This window comes from Bos javanicus, chromosome 20 (assembly GCF_032452875.1).
Source record: "Bos javanicus breed banteng chromosome 20, ARS-OSU_banteng_1.0, whole genome shotgun sequence".
Lineage (NCBI taxonomy): Eukaryota > Metazoa > Chordata > Mammalia > Artiodactyla > Bovidae > Bos > Bos javanicus.
The window spans coordinates 27,112,057-27,130,324 of NC_083887.1; the positions used below are offsets into that span (position 1 = coordinate 27,112,057).

At 36.2% G+C, this 18,268-nt stretch overlaps 1 long non-coding RNA gene across 1 annotated transcript; it reads left to right on the top strand.

Annotated features, from left to right (window-relative positions):
- The first annotated feature begins 1,127 nt into the window (after positions 1-1,127).
- LOC133233351 (uncharacterized) lies at positions 1,128-18,034 on the top strand. Its single transcript, XR_009731686.1, has 3 exons — positions 1,128-1,521; positions 12,742-12,790; positions 17,765-18,034. It is a non-coding gene; the product is annotated as an uncharacterized LOC133233351 (long non-coding RNA).
- The last annotated feature ends 234 nt before the right edge of the window (positions 18,035-18,268 follow it).

Below are 18,268 nucleotides of genomic sequence, written 5' to 3' on the forward strand. Positions count from 1 at the left end.
TAGTGATTAATTTCCCTCATATAAGATAAATTTTTGTCAGAGCTTGTTTGTTTTGTAAACAATTAACTGACAAAAAAACTCAAGCTGTAAATAATGAGACTATTATATTCAAATTAATAGCCAATGATTTGCATTTTTTTGTTTTATCAGGAAGTTTGAAAAATATCTTTAAAACCGGTTTATATGTGTTCTTGACTCTTTTGGAATCCTCATATTCAAACAAAACTTTTCATTCCCATTTTATAAAGGTTTTGGTTTATTTGTTTATGTGTGTTTACCAGATTTTGAAGGAATTATTTAACATGAAAAGAGCTTGTCTAGTTTATAAATCCTTTTTGATTGTCATTGATGCAGAAGATGTAATTTAAATTAAGACACTTTCAATATTTTAGTCCCACACTATGAAGGATTTGCATATACTCCAGTTTCTACCATAAATAAATGTTATCAAATATATTTTATAAAATATATGCTCCTCCAAATTCACTTGATTTACAGTATATAAATATAACTTGAAATAGATACTTCTATTTGGTTAGTTTAAACTTTCTTCAGCTGCAAAATGTCATGATGGCAAGTATTATCATTAAAGGCAAGAACCTAGAATTCTTTGAAACCAGTAAGTTAGTCACACTGGAATCCCTGAGTTAAGACCCCCTTTATATAGCTCTGGACTCTCCCTAATAAATCTGATCATGTAAAAAGCTTCTTGGGTATACTTCTAATTTGAAACATTTAGGAAAGAAGAAATTCTTTATGGTGTGACTGTGGGAGAGTTTGGATTTTTACTTCATGTCTGATATTTGAAGAAGTTAGTGAAAAGTTAAGACACTACAAATTAAAACAATACAGTAAAGTATTAAACTGTTGTCTCCTTTTATGAAATTAACTCTCAACTGTTATTACCAAATTTTGTGCTTAGAATCTCACTCTAACTTTGTTCTGATTTGATTTTTTTATAACATGTTAAAATCACATTGTAAGACATTCATTGGCCTTTAGCCAAAAATAATAAAATTCTGACCTGACCTGCCTCTCTTTTGAAAAGTAGAAAAGATCCCAAGAGATTGCAATTTTAGATCTCACACATAATTTCCCATTCCCCTCCTATAAATCAGGCTTCTGTAAAATAGTGAGTTATACCATTCACATTTCTACAGATACTAAAATTCCCCATTCATTTTCCAGCTTGCATTTTTCAAGAAAAGGGATGTTAGCAGAGATTGTTAAGAGTTGTGGTAGTCGGAAAGAATTGGCAGCATTCCAACTTAGAACTTGTTGACATTCTGCCAATTCCTTTATTAATGCATGTTGCTAAGCAGAGCTGATATTCAGCCAGTACATTCTATCATAGCCATACAGATTGTTAAGATTTTGAACTATTTCAATTCCAGTGGTTAAATAGCCATGACTTCATGCCTCCTAGTATCTCCTTCCCCACCCATTTACCAATTGGTCTCCTCCCCAGTTCCCCTCAAGTCCAACTTACTACTCCGTGTCTACAAAACAGTGTTTAACAGGGTAAGAAGCTTTAAGACCTTGATCTTGCTAGCGTATGGATGGATAGCCCCTAGTTTGATTGGTCAGTGCTCACTTACTAGCAGTTGTTGAATACTTTGAACATAACTCTTGTTCCTAAGCCTAAGTATGCTTCTAGGCATGTGTAACAGAAATAGAAATGGGGGAAAGATGGCCATAATGATTCAATGCTGAAGCAGCTGAGATGTCTCACAATCAGAGTTGAAATACTGCCTGGAGCCTGTTTGTTAGCATTAACTATTCTCCTTACAATTACCAAGTTCCCAGCTCTGTTACTCAGAGAACACTTCTTGACGGCTACTGTTTCTCAGATGCTATGGGTATAAGAATTATATGAATCATTTGTTCAAAGAGCTGAGTCAAGAAAAATAAAACTGACATTAAAAAACCTGTGGTGGTATATTAAATGCCCAGAAGGGTGGGATGAAAGCAAGAGTGGGAATCAGTTGGGAAAAAAATCACAGGTGACCTGATTAATTTATTTTATTTATTCATTCAACATATAATCATGGAACATGTGGTTATATAGGACTGGATATCTAGAAGTAAAAAGAGAGAGATTTCCCTCCCCTCATATTACTTACAATCCAGCAAGAAGTATTCTAAAGTCAACCATGTAATTATTAATATGCAATGTATAATAATGCTTTGAGAATTCACTTAAATTTTTAATGTTGTTGTTTAGTCATTAAATCATGTCTGACTTTTTGTGACTCCAGGCTCCCCTGTTCTTCACTGTCTCCTGGAGTTTACTTAAATTCTTGTCCACTGAGTTGGTGATGCTATCTAACTAGCTCATCTGCCACCCCCTTCTCCTTTTGCCTTCAATCTTTCCCAGCTTTAGGGTCTTTTCCAATGAGTTGGCTCTTTGCATCAGGTGGCCAAAGTATGCGTGCTTCAGCTTCAGCATCAGTCATTCCAATGAATATTCAGGACTGATTTCCTTTAGGATGGACTGATTTGACCTCCTTGCAGTCCAAGGGACTCTCAAGAGTCTTTCCATATGCTTGCTTGTTTTCTCTATAAAAACAAGGACCTGATCACTATAATTCAGTATTACTTGGAAGAAGTTTTTTATAGACAATTATTTCCTATTTTATTGTTTTTCTAATTCCATACAAATAATACACTTGGCTATTTTTTTAATCAAAAAATTTTTGGCCATACCTCGAGGTATGTGGGATCTTAGTTCCCCGACCAGGGATCAAACCCTCTCTTGCACTGGAAGTATGGAGAACCTCTGGACAGCCAGAGAAGTTCTTACTTGATCATTTTGAAATGAAATGTAAAATTTACCAAGCACAGGCAATAGTGCATTATGCCATTCCTCTTTATCTTGTGGTTTTCTTACTGTTTCCTTAAGAGCATCTTCATCATTTGCTGTATATGGAGAGGTAAGAGTTGACTGATTTTCTCAAGGAGGCAGAAATTCTTATTACCTGGTTCTTTGGCCCATCATTTTTTTAAAAATGTATTTATTTTTTAATTGAAGGACAATTGCTTTACAGAATTTTGTTGTTTTCTGTCATACCTTATCATGAATTATTTTTGTAGCCCACTTATATATCAATCACTCTTAATTTCAAACAACTATGGGTATATTCTCAAATCTCATCTTGCTATAATAGCACTATTACATTGTGGTCTCCATTTTTTAAAAGAGAAGGAAAAAGTAATGATATTTGTTGGTTTTCTGGGGAGCAGCAAGGGAGATGTAATTTTTTACTGAATTATTGCAATGTGCTAGATTATGTACCAAGTGCAGGAAAGTCCTTCTTAAAGACTTTGTAAGATAATATAACCCTTATTTTTTTCTATGTATTGAGGTTAAGAGAGACTAAGAATTTTCCTAAGAGTTCAAGTCTGCTAAGTGACACAGCTGGGGTTCAAAACATGTCCTGTCTATCTCTCAAGACCTTTCTACCATTTTTGATGACACACTGATATATGAAATTTGGTATTTTCTATATTCAATAATATTTGTAGGTGCAATAATAGTATTTATCTGAAAACGTTCTTTGTTTTTATTGGGTTTGTTTTGTATTATATTTCCCTAAAATAGCCTCCATTGCAGTGATAGAGAATACAGTCAATATTGAAATCATAGAGTTGAAAGAACCTTACAAAATTGATGATGGGTGGCAGAGTAGTCATTGAAGTTTATCCAGTGATAATGAACTGAGGAGGGAGTCAATTCCATGTTTGAATAACATCTTTGTTTTGAGTTTTTCTGTAACTCTTTTAATACTACTTCCTTCATTGGGAATAGTTATCACTTACAAAAAATCTTGTATATGGCTTATAGCAAGTGGTATTTTTAATCATCATAACAATCATACAATGTAAGCGTAACTATTTTTATGTTTGATATTGGGAAACTGAGGGTCCAGAGACCCACATGACAGAGGGAATCTGTATCTGTGCTAGAACTGAAGTCGGGTCTGTCTGACTAGAATCCTATGTTCTCTCCATTATGCCATACTAGTACTTCATAATCAGAACAAATACAGATTCTTAAGTAAAGTAATCCTTCTAATATTTGAAAGCAGCAATCCTACTTTCCCTTAATCTTTTCGTTTTCATGCCAGTACACTTAGTTTGCCCAATACTTATAGACCTGGTCTCCAGATGATTCAAGCTACTGCGAATGTTGATACCAAAACTCAGTACAGTCCTCACTGTTGTCTTGCTAATACATACTAGAGAGATGTTGCATCTTAGTTCTTGACTGAGCAGACTAAAAACACACTTTTGTCTTAGCTAATTTTGGAAGCCCCTTGGCTCATTATATCTTTGTGATAAACTAAATGTCCTACCTCTTGTTTTCCATTAATTGCTTTTAAGCAAAGTCTCCCTAATGTTCTCCCTAGGAGAAAAGGGTGTCAGAGGATGAGACGGCTGAATAGCATCACTGATGCAATGGACATAAATTTGGGTAAACTTCAGGAGTTGGTGATGGACAGGGAGGCCTGGTATGCTGCAGTGCATGAGGTCACAAAGAGTTGGACATGCCTGGGTGACTGAACAACAAAGTCTCTCTAGTCCTATATTTTTTTAGTTTGACAGTGAATGTAAGAATTTAAACTTAATTAACTTCCTTTAAATTCCATCCTAATAAGCCTAGCTCATGGTTTCTCATTCCATGATTGAGCTATTTCTCAGATTTATGACATCTGAAAAACCAATAGAAATGTACTATTTTTCTTCATCTGTATCTCAGAACAAGATTTTAAATTTGAGAGGTTATATGTTAAATCCTATCCTCTAGGGCAATAGAAGAGCCTGAGGAGGAAAAAAAATATCCTTGGCCATTTGATGAGAATGGTGTAAAATTGGGGAGATTGTGCATCATTCTCTTAACAAAGATTTATTGAGAACTTACTATGTGCCAAGCAGTGTTTTAAGCAATGATGTGGCAGCAGTAAACTAAACGACAGAAATCACTCTCCTCCATGAGCTTATATTCTATGGGAATATACAGACAATATACAAACTCGAGAGGAAAATATATGACATGATAATAATAATATTATGAAAAGAATTGAGTGGGGAAGATGGGGAGGAAGTGTCACGTGTGTATGCAGAGGGAGGGTGGAGAGTTTGTTCACTAAGTTCTTTGCACAAATCTCTATCAAAGAGATCATGCTGCACTGCAATTAAATGTCCTTTGTCTGACTCTTCCTTCAGACAAATCACTTTCCAAGGAAATGTTCTATGTCTTTTCATCCAGATGTTTCCAACATCAAGCACAATGCCTAACATGAGGGAAGTTTCACTAGAAGATTAATTGGTAAAAATGCCTTAAAAATCTGAATGATATCAAAAATAATAGCAAACTATTGAGTGTTTACTATGTGTTATGCATTGTGCTATTGTCTCATTTGTTTCACATGCCTCTACGAAAACGTTTTTAATTTTCTAAAGTGATTATTATCGTTCCCATCTTACCAATGATAAAACTGAGCTACAGAGATGCTAAATAATTTGAATAAAATGATATAGCCAACAATCAATGAAAAAGATTTCAAACTGAGGCTATCTCCAAACCCCATGACTTTCAAGTTTCTTCATTGGGCAGAAGTAGATACGTTGTCAACCTCCATAGCACTAGAATTTTTATAAGGTGCTATCAGAAATTATGATTTCTATTATATTTTTAAAAAGGAATTTAAGTAGAAGCTGAAACAAGGCAAGTCAAAGTCTATCAAGCCGACAAATTGAATTCATTCACTCAAAATAGCATATTCCAAATAATTGTTTCTAAATGCTAGTTTCAATTATAGGATTTGAGAACAAAGAAAGAGAAACAGGAGGGAAAGAATGACAGAGCATTTCCATTTCATACTTGGACTTGAAGTACCTGCTTTTCCTTTTCTAAGGAGTTTAATGGTGAGGGATGAGGAACATCAGGCAGAGGCCACATTAACAATTGATAAAATGTATAAATCCAAACAGGGATCAAGGAATCATCAGGGTCTTATTCATTGGTCAAGCGGCAATGGGGCTGATTTTAGTGATAATTCTACTACCCTAACCAAGCTGCATGCACATTCCTAAGGGAAATAAAATGAAACGAGGGCAGTAATAAGCAAAAGCAGCAGGGGATGGATTACACTATAGAAATGAAGCGTGCCTTGTCCCATGGTTATCTTTGCTCACAGCTCAATTCTTTTGCCCTTGAATGAAGCAAAATGGTGGATTATGAGGACCAGATCACAACTATGACACTGAGAAAATGGTTGAATGGTTATCTCTCTCTTTTAGATTTAAAGCTGGAAACTTTGGGAAGTCAATTTGAGGATATGGATGGTTGTAAAAATATTCCATAATTACATACACTTTGTATACAGTTTGCTTTTAAGATTAATATTGCTTTTCATGAAGGACATTTAAACTCTTTTATAGCAGCATTCTCAACCTGTCCCCTATGTTTCAAATTAAATGCTTAGTGAGTTTAGAATAAAGACATTCAAAATTGTGATGGAAACATCACAATTTATGTGACTGATAAAACTACAAATCAGAATTTCCATATAAATATTATAATTATCTGAACACTAAAAAAAAAAGCATCAGAATGCTAAAAATATGTAAACATTTCCTCCTTTTAGGGGAAAAACGTAAAATCTATGAACCTTTAAGAATCATCTTTAGTTACATCTTATATATTCTTCTCCAGGAGAATAGAATGTGATTCAAAACAGGCCTGTAATCAAATTTGGGGTTATTTTGCATATTTACAATAACACTGATATTGTTTAAAACATGGAGAAAAGTCATTTGGAGAATATTAGATGAAGATTCACTGCAATTATGTATTGTATTAGTTTGCCTGGGCTACTATAACAATACCACAGATTTGGTGACATAAACACAGAAATTTATTTTTTCACATTTCTGCAGGCTAGAAATAGGAAAGCAAGGTATCTTCCAAGGTTTCTCTCCTTGGCTTGTGGATGACAATTTCCCCACTGGTCTTTACACAGTCTTACCTCTGTGTGTGTCAGTGTCCTAATCTCCTCTTTTTATAAGGATGCCATATTGGATTAGGACCTACCTTAATGACCTCATTTAACCTTGACTACCCCTTTAAAGGCCTGATCTCTAAATGTAATCACTTCTGTGGTACTGAGAGTAGGACCTCACCATACGAATTTGAGGGGACACAATTAAGCCCATTATATTTACTAGTAAAGTGCTCCTAAAAAACACTTGTAAGGGATTGGGGGGAAAAGACAGAAAGGGGGAATGCAACATATCCCCCTGCCGTGTGTATCAGGCAAAGTCTCAGCCCCAGTCCAGTTGTGTCTGGAGTATCATTTGCACCTCTGTGTTTGTCCTGACTCAAGAGAGGGAGCTATATTTTTGTACCCTGTACCACTGGCCATAGAAGAAGGGGTGGTAGGTAGCTCTCATATTCTTCTGACTCTGTGTGTGCAGTCAAAACATATCTAAGAACCCCATGCAGAGACCTTCAGGTATAAGCTCATAGAAGTAAACACACATGGGATTGATAAATAGGACCCTGGGGACTCTGGGCAGGGCACCAACTTTGTCTACTTTAACAGATCATGTATAAGGAAAGATGATTTACTCACAAATATGTTTCAGCATTTATATATTCAACCTAAGATCAATTTAAAATGCATATATCAAGAACATATTAATGTTTTTTCTACTTTTTAGAAAGATGACTTTTTTTTCAATGTTACATACCATGCAATATAGAATCATAATACAAATTAAAAAATAAAAATGTACCTAATATCCCACCACTGAAAATACAACCATTAAATTTTTTTTTTATATAAATACATGGAGTGATGCATATGAATATGTAAAATTGAGATCATAATACATGCTCTAGAAAGATGTCCATTATCCTCAAAGTAATCTATAAATTTAGGATAATTTCAATCAAAAATCCCTATTAGTTTATTCCTTCAGTTCAGTTCAGTCACTCAGTCATGTCTTACTCTTTGTGACTCCATGGACTGCAGAACAAGAGGCTTCCCTGTCCATTAACAACTCCAGGAGCTTGCTCAAATTCATATCTATCAAGTTGATGATGCCATCCAACCATCTCATCCTCTGTCATGTCCTTCTCCTTTAGCTTTCAATCTTTCCCAGCATCAGGATCTTTTCCAATGAATCAGTTCTTCGCATCATGTGGCCCAAGTATTGGAGCTTCAACGTCAGCATCATTCCTTCCAATGAATATTCAGGACTGATTTTCTTTAGGATGGACTGGTTTGATCTTGCAGTCCAAGGGACTTCCAAGAGTCTTCTCCAACACCACAGTTCAAAAGCATCAATTCTTTAGCACTTAGCTTTCTTTATGGTCCAACTTTCACATCCATACATGACTACTGGAAAAACCATAGCCTTGACTAGACGGACCGTTGTTAGCAAAGTAATGTCTCTGCTTTTTAAGATGCTGTCTAGGTTGGTCATAGCTTTTCTTCCAAGGAGCAAGCATCTTTTAATTTCATGGCTGAAGTCACCATCTGCAGTGATTTTGGAGCCCAAAAAAGTAAAGTCTATCACTGTTACCATTGTTTCCCCATCCAGTTTATTCCTGGAACTAGCCAAATATATTCTAAAAGTTTATGGAAGAATATATGCATGACAATAACTCAGATAATCTGGAATAAATGAGTAAAGAAATGTACTTGTCATATTACAAACTGAAGTATTTTACAAAGTTATAATATTTAACACAGTGTTGTGTTTACAAATAAATTAAAACATAGCCTAGTGGAGTAGAATAAAGAACCAATATTCAAGAACACAGAAGTTCAGTATATAAGGATGAAAGGATTTAAAAAAATCAGTGTAGAAAGTGGATTATTTAATCTAAGATGAATTAAAAAATCTATACATGATGAATAAAATTTTATGGTTATCAGAATAAATACAAGTTTGCAAGGAGCTTCTTAACCAAATATTAAATTTATATCGCAAGGATTAACAAACACATCTATATCAAAATTTTAAGCTTTTGGGGAAAAAAGATGCTTAAACACAGGAAAATATATATATAAATGTAACAGGTAAAGGGTTAGCATCCAGTGGAAAATAATAACAGGAAAATTAAAACAACAAATATAAACAAAAGATATAGCTTTACCACCATCAGATTGGTTAAAAAAACACATAAAAACATGTTCATCAATGTCAAGTGTTGGTGAAGATGTGGTGATAGGAAAATTCTCATAAGCTATGGAGAGTGACTGGGTGGTAACTTGCATTTACTCACACCCTTCAAATTAACAATTTTATTTAAAGATGAATTTACTAAAAAATTCTCAAAACTGTTTTGAATGCAGAGTCATGCTCAAATAGATTCATTGCAGCCTTATTTGCAGTGACAAAATTTTGGCGTAACTCAATTGCTCATGGTAAGGGATATGAATTATTTCACTTACCAAACAATTTTTCATTAAATTAAATAGTAGTATTTGCCAAAGTCTGTTATAGGCATTTATATATAATTAAACAGGACAAAAAAATGTATGACCTTGGCAAGTAAACTATGGTACATTCATATAGTATTATAGTATTATTATACATAAAGTAGGGCTTCCCTTGTAGCTCAGCTGGTAAGAATCCACCTGCAGTGCTGGAGACCCTGGTTCAATTCCTGGGTCAGGAAGATCCTTGGGAGAAGGGATAGGCTACCCACTCCAGTATTCTTGGGCTTCCCTGGTGGCTCAGACAGTAAAGAATCCACCTGCAATGCAGGAGACCTGGGTTGGATCCCTGGGTTGGGTAGATCCCCTGGAGGAGGGCATGGCAACCCACTATAATATTCTTGCCTGGAGAATCCCCATGGACAGAGGAGCCTGGTGGGCTACCATCCATGTGGTTGCTAAGAGTTGGACATGACTGAGCAACTAAGCACAGTAAAGCACATGCATAAAATAGATTAATACATAACAGGGTTAGAACTTTGAAAATATTGCATGAAAAAGAAAGTTGCAGAATGTTATATATTTTATGAAACATTAAAGGAACATTTAAAAAATGTAACTTGACATTTATATAGATTATGTATTTATTAATATTTAACAAAGATATAAATTATGTTCTTGCAAGAGACACGTTTTATAATAATGATAACTGCCTGAGAGAAGGAAAGGAATGAGATTGATGAGAAGTACATGGGGCAAATCAATTTTACCTTTAAGACAAATAAAAACAATATGTTGAAGCAGTTACAAAATAAGATAACATCTGCATAATATATTTGTTGATGTATTAGTATATTATATACATCTATCAGTTATCACAGGTGAAATGACAGTCATATCAAATTGGCAGAGTCTTAACATCTGAACTAATGGAGTAACTTTATTCTACAAAGAGTTCGTAGGTCCAAGATCTTTCTATATGATTTCTCTGCCATTCTTGGCTTGCATCTTGTGCCAAGATAAGTGCTTCAGCTTCTGCCATTAAATTGGGTTTCCAACCAGCAGAAAGAAGATAGGAATAAAGAGGATATGCTTCTTCTCATTAAGACCACAACCCAGAAACTGCACATACTACTTATCTTTCACATCTTGTTTGCTAGAACATAGCCACATGACCACTCACTGTAAATGTCATCTTTACCTGGATTATGTGTCCAAGCTAATAATTTTATTATAACCTAAGAGGTGGAGAACAGTTACTGGAGACAACTCTCAATTTCTACCGGAAGTGTTTATGTGAGTAACTGCTTTTTTTTTTTTCAATAATCCATGTGATTTCTCTACGTATAAAATTACATTACCTGGAAATAAGTACAGGTGGCATCTTCCCTTCCAGTCTTTATACATATGTTTCTAGTTTTATTGCATGGGTGATGACTCAAGTGTACTGTTGAATAGGAGCATTTGTGGTGGACAATTTTGTCAATTCTCTTTCATGGGAACACATAAAATTTTACTATTGTTTTTAGTGTTGTTTTTAAAGATAGCTCTGGCTCTGTGGAGAATAGATCTCAGAAAGATCGGGTAGGATTATAAGCAGGAGATCAGTAAAGAAGTTATTGAAGAGCTCCAAGCAAGTAGAGAGTGGTTTTCAGTGAGAATGGAGAGAATTGCTTGTATTCTAAATAGATTTTGACTAGGGTGAAGAGAAGTGCTTGGTGAAGATAAATTTTAAAGATAGAACCAACAGTATTTGCTGATAGGTTACACTAGAATATACATGTGGAAAGTATGAGAAGAAAATAAAAATAAAGAATGTTTGCTGGTTGTGGCTTGAACAATTGAGTAAATTGTGATAGTATTATTTGAGATGGGAAGCACATGACAAGAATCAAAAGGTAGGGAGGGAGGCATGAATTAAGAATTATGTTTTGATCTAGTTAGGTTTGAGATGACTATTAGAAATGAAAATAGAGAAGTCAAATCAACATTTGGAAATTGGAGGCTGGAATTTAGGGTAAGGTCTTGGTTATATATGTACATTTTGAGTTTTCAGTGTATCAGTTCAGTTCAGTCGCTCCGTCGTGTCCGACTCTTTGCAACCCCATGAATCGCAGCACTTCAGGCCTCCCTGTCCATCACCAACTCCCAGAGTTCACTCAAACTCACGTCCATCGAGTTGGTGATGCCATCCAGCCATCTCATCCTCTGTCATCCCCTTTTCCTCCTGCCCCCAATCCCTCCCAGCATCAGAGTCTTTTCCAATGAGTCAACTCTTCGCATGAAGTGGCTAAAGTACTGGAGTTTCAGCTTTAGCATCATTCCCTTCAAAGAACACTCAGGACTGATCTCCTTCAGAATGGACTGGTTGGATCTCCTTGCAGTCCAAGGGACTCTCAAAAGTCTTCTCCAACACCACAGTTCAAAAGCATCAATTCTTCGGTGCTCAGCTCTTTTCACAGTCCAACTCTCGCATCCACAAATGACCACTGGAAAAACCATAGCCTTGACTAAATGGATCTTTGTTGGCAAAGTAACGTCTCTACTTTGGAATATGCTATCTAGGTTGGTCATAACTTTTCTTCCAAGGAGTAAACGTCTTTTAATTTCATGGCCATTGACAGTATTTATATTTACAAACTTGGATATCAGAGTTATTTCAGTGAGTCCTATGGAGAAAGCAAGAGTCAGAGGACTGAAACACCAAGGAACCCAGAATACAAAGATCCAGATGAAAGAGAAAAATCCAGTGTGTTGAAACATAGGGCTCCAAGGAGGAAAGTAAAAACCAGGAGAGGAGGGGTTCTGAAAACTTGATCAACCAAGGCCAATGTTGCTTACAGGTAAAATAAAATAAAAATGGAGAGTAGAACTTTGGGTTTGGCTGAATGGGGATTGTTCACTTGTTTAGACACTGTATCTTTTTAATAAAATAAAGGAAGTGGTAGCTTGATTAGATTCAAGAGAAGAGAAAATAGAAGGAAGTTGGGAAGTGGAGACAGAATAAGGTACCTCTTCCAATAATAACTGTAACAGAGGGAAACAGAATCAAAAGTTATAGGATAAAGACAGATATTGGACCAAGGGAATTTTCTTCCTTCTGTATAATAGATGGAAAACTCACAATATGTTTCTATAATGAGAGTGAGACACTGCAGAAAATTTATAGATTAGGAGAGGTAACAGAGAAGAATCAAAGCATTGATCTTAAGAGATAAGAAGGACTGGAATTGGATACTTAGGGAAAGGTTGGATTTATAGAGAAACAGTACATTTCTTTTTCTTACAGAAAGGAAGACAGAATATATGGGCGTCAATATGGAACACTGGATTCAGAGGTCAGAAAATGAGAACATTCTCTTCTGCTTACCTTGGTTTTCTCAGGGAAATGAGAGCTAACAGTAAAGGAAGGAGAGAATGTAGAGGTGGAAGGAGAAAGGTGAAGGTATGAAATACTCATCTAAAAAGGAGAGGTAGGGTGGATTGAAAATGGAAATATGAAAGACTACTGGGCAGCTCTGAGAGATCACTTAGATTCGTGATTATACATATAAAAGGAGACAATGCATGACAAGTGTTTTTCATCAGGTAGTTTCTGCTAGTGTCATATAGGTACAGAGCAAACTGAGAAAGTAACAATGGGGAATGAATTTTTCTGACAATCAGAGGTGGAGAGGGTTTCAGGAGTAGAGGAAATATGCAGGAAAGTGATTCGTGTGAGAGCATTCTGTGTGCTTCTTGATCACAGCTCTCTCTTACCTCTTTGAAGGTGATCACTATCCTTTCATTTATATCAATTGCTTGCTTTTAAAAATTAGTTTTATCACCTGCCTATAGTATAATTTAGTCTTTCTTGCTTTTGAAATTTTATAAATAAATATACATTATACCATTTTACATTGTTGCCTTAACCTAACATTGTTTTTCTCTTGTAAGTATTATTCACATTTTGTATAGCTGTAGTTCATTCATCACAGTTGCTATACATATTCCATTAAATGAAAATACCACAATTTGTTCTTACACTGATGGCTATTTCAAAAAATATTTTAGTCTGAAAGAAGTTTACTGAAAACAATCAGTTCATTTTCAACAATAATAAAACCAAGTCTACCTACGAAATTGCAAGCCTTCCAATAAAAGCAAAAAGAATATTACTAACCCCATAAAAGTGTAAATACAAGTAAGATATTATGTATATCAAAAGTGTAGAATGAATATTTATGTATGCATTATTCTTTCTTTCTCACTTATAGTAAGAAAAGTATCTTTTCCAATATATTTTGAAATATCTTGGAAAGAATTTCTGAGTACAGTAACAGTACAGCTGTTAAGTCTCACATCAAAGACCTCTTATTATAAGAAATTAGATTAATATTTTCAATAATGTATGATTGGAAACAAATGACCAAAAGTACCAGCTTGTGTAATGAGATTGTGATGAAGGTAACTGAAGGCAGAACAACCCTCTGCATGACCCATGGCACTTTGTTTGATATTCAAATAAAGGATCGATTCTATTTCTTCCCCAAATAACTGCATTTAGCTATTATGTGACAGTAAAACTGATGCAACATGCTCATTGCTGGGAATCACTTGCCTGCTCAGACATAACCTTTCTTCCTAAAGCTTCTTTGAGTGAAGAGAGATAATTTGCAAGTGAAAGACATGTTAGAAACCTGGAAAGCAAAATAGCATTCACTTTCAAGGAAATAAAGCATCCCTTTACCAAAACCCTTTTTCTTCTCTAAATCCTAGAAAAAAATACATCTGATGATAGTAGCTGTTCTAAAAATTCGGTATTATTTTTAGGTTGCTGTTTTTATTAGCTTATTTCCTATTAGTATAGTGGCTAAATTTTGAAGGGAGGAAGAAAAGCAAAAGTCAAATATATCAAGTTCATGGGGAATTAGAAGAACCTTAATGCCTGAAATTCAGTCTGTCTATTTAAGCCTGTATAAAAACCATTTTTGGCTCTCATACAATTAAAAAAGAAAACAGGCAACAGGGCCAGATTTGGCTAACGAGCTATATAATTTGCCAGTCCTTGACATAAGCTCCTTAAATATATTGACAGTTGATCATAGACATCCTTTTTATAATGAAATTTAGAGGTATTCCATTAATTATTTCATTAATTCAGAAATAATTCATAATTATTTCATTAATTCAGTTGCTCAACCATGTCCAACTCTACCCAACCCCATGGACTATAGCTTGACAGGCTTCTCTGTCTATGGAATTATCCAGGCAAGAATACTGGAGTGGGTTGCCATTTACTCCTCCAGGGGATCTTCTCAACTCAGGGACTGAACCTAGGTCTTCTGCATCTCCTACAGTGGCAGGTGGATTCTTTACCACCTGCCTATATATTCTACTCACCAATAGAATAACTATAATGTCCGTAAGAATAATTATATAGCATATAGTGAGATGCTAAGTACCTTACTAAATGTTTCATGTGCTTTATAAAATTGAAGCTTCAAAGTTGGTAATTTGCTTTCTCCTTCCATTAACATAGCTATGGAAATAAAAATTTATTTAATATAGCAAGAACCCAGTAACATTCCAGAACAGGCAAAAGGAACTCCATGCTGGTGACTTTGGCCTCATTTTATACTACTGCTCTGTACTCCCAGATCTAGTCAGTTTAAACTATTCCTTGCTTTTGGGACACCTCAGGTCTCCTCACTCTGTCTAGACATACATCTAATTCTGGAGCCACTTCTTTGCACATTCTCCAGACAGACTTCTTCTTGCCTATCCTTCAATATTCATTATGTCTCACTTCTTCCATCTTCTCCCTTACTAACCTAGCAAATATTGGTCTCTTTCTCTCTTTACCTCTTCAACAATTAACCAGTAGCTTACCACACAGTTTAGCTCTTCAATTGTTTTATGTGTGCTAATTCTTTTCTACCAACTGGATAAAAATTCACTAGATAAGGATAGTCTTTATTGCTCGTCATCCTTTACAGTCCTAAAAATAGCACTGGCTATTTCAAACATATTCATCAAACATTCACTATGTTACAATTTCCAGGCCCCACCTTTCCCTCTATGAACTTCTAAAATATAATATTTAATAAAACATGATTTCCATTCACAGTAGTTGAGAACCTACTGTAAGAGACTTACATAAAAATAAGTGCCAAGTAGGACATGATGTTAGGCTTCCCAGGTGACTCAGTGGTAAAGAATCTGCCTGCCAAGAAGGAGACACAAGTTCAGTCCCTGGGTTGGGAAGATCCCCTGGAGAAATAAATGGAAACCCAATATTCTTACCTAGGAAACCTCATGGACAGAGGAGCCTGGTGGGTTACAGCCCATGGTGTTTCAAAGAGTCAGACACAACATAGCAAATCAACAACAACAGGACACTGTATTACAGAGTCCCTTCAGATGTGTGCATCATGGCATTTGGTCTCCTGGTAACCCTGTAAGGAAGGTCTTTTTCAAAGGAGCAAGTTAAAGTCCAGAGCCCACACAAGCAGTAAATGGTACTGGGAGAGCTAAAGTCTAAGTCCTTAGTCTCCAGGTCACAGACATTCAACTAAAGTTATTCTGACTTATTCATGATTCAACCTGAACTCTATGCTGATCAGAACAGCCTGTTTTGTGGCCTATGAAATAGGCACTGTATATCTGCTTTGGCCATTGGAGAAAGGAATGCATTTGAAAGTCAAAATGGAGTGGCTATATTCAGACACCCAAGGGAAACTGGGTGGCCATGGTGGACATGATTTTAGACACATTCTTCTCTTGCTGAGAACTTGAATTTTCTCAAATATGTCAGACTCAGGGATATCACTAACCATTCTCAAAACAGTGCCCATTGGCAGCTGCAACCTTATGATCTCAAGGTCTCCTCTTATAACTATTAAATATTTTCTTGCTTTGGGGACAATAACAGATAAGACAGCTCAAGTCATAGCATCTCAATAGAGGGTGCTAGATTCTTTAACTAGAAAACTATTGGATAATAAGATTGCTTTAGATCAGACTTTAGCAGAAAAAGGAGTCATATGTGCAGTGGCTTGTAGCTCCTATTATGTATATGTTAATAGTACATTAGAAGTTAAAAACCTACTTAAATAAAATTAGATAACTGACTACCTGGCTACAAGCCTCTCAGTAGTGCCAGATTTGAGCTGTATTCAGGCTTATTCTCCTGAATTCCTCAAGAAATAGGATATATTTTCCAAGGTTTATTAAAGTTTAGGTTGTCACTATTCCCCCTACTTCTAAATGGGTCTGTTGGACAAAAAATGGTGGATCAATGGACTAGGATCTTAGTCATGCAAGACTCATACAAGACTCAGATCCAAGACTTGGAACTCAGAAATATTTCCAACTTGGTGTCTATTCCCCAAATTGAGGCAGGCCTACACTCTGTTTCAGGAGAAAGTAGCCACAGTAGACATCACCTCAAAGATTCAGGGAAGGTTAAAACAGGAGTGGAGATTGAAACTGAGTCCCCCTAAAACCAAGTTCCATGCCAAGCTTATTACTAGCCTGTTTATCCAAAACTATTCTGTTGTTGTTGTTTTTTCCTTCTCCAGTGGATCTTCCTGACCCAGGGATCGAACCCAGGTCTCCTGCATTGCAGGCAGACCCTTTACCGTCTGAGCCACCCTTTCCTCCCCCTAAAACCAAGTTCCCATGCCAAGTTTATTACTAGCCTGTTTATCCAAAACTGTTCTGTTTTTTTTTTTTTTTTTTGGTCCCACCCTTGTTCCCTTCAGAATTGAGAAACGTCAAAGGAAAGAGGGGATTGAAACCCAGCAGGACCCTACAAGGCCTTCCTGGGCACAAAAATTCCTCCATGTCCCCCATTACTTGTTTGTGGGAAAGATTTGCATTTACTAAATCTCTGAGTTTGAAGGAGCAGTCACAATCAGTTACTAATTAGGGAAGTGTGGGAATGTAGAAACAAAGGAAACATGGTTAAGCAAGAAAATAATAAAAATTGTTTAGCAATAAAACAGAGCCCTGCTGCTGCTGAGTCACTTCAGTCGTGTCCGACTCTGTGCGACCCCATAAACAGTAGCCCACCAGGCTCCCCAGTCCCTGGGATTCTCCAGGCAAGAACATTGGAGTGGGTTGCCATTTTCTTTTCCAGTGCATGAAAGTGAAAAGTGAAAGTGAAGTCTCTCAGTCGTGTCCGACCCTCAGCGACCCCATGGACTGCAGCCTACGAGGCTCCTCCGTCCATGGGATTTTCCAGGCAAGGGTACTGGAGTGGGGTGCCATTGCCTTCTCCAAAGGGATATACATAGCAATCTGAAACATATCTTTGAACTTTTCTGTAGGAACTAAGAACCCCCATCCAGGTGGAGAATGGTGACTTCACCTTGACCCAGAATGTTTGGTACCAGAAGCTTGATGATTAGGATTCCTGAAACATGACCCCGTTACCTCACCACCAACCAATCAGAAGGAAGTCAGGAATCCTGCAACTCTCACCATAAATGTTGCCTTTAAAAACCCTTCTCTGAAAGTCACTGGTGAGTTTGGGTCCTTTGACACAAACTACCCATTCTCCTTGCTGGACTTTGCAATAAAAGCTATACTTTTCTATACCACAAACTGGTGTCAATAAATTGGCTTTGCTATACTGTGAGCAAGTGGTCAGAAGTTGGGTTCAGTATCAAGAGTTGTAGCAGTTTATTCAACTTATCTCTTTCTTTGTGCTTTAGTACATGGTGACTTGACTCCCAACTGTCATTGACTAGTGGATATGGGGTATAGGTCCAGTTATAAAGTTGAATAATTTTGAGACATACTTTCTACTTGGCTTTCAGACTTTCTCCAGC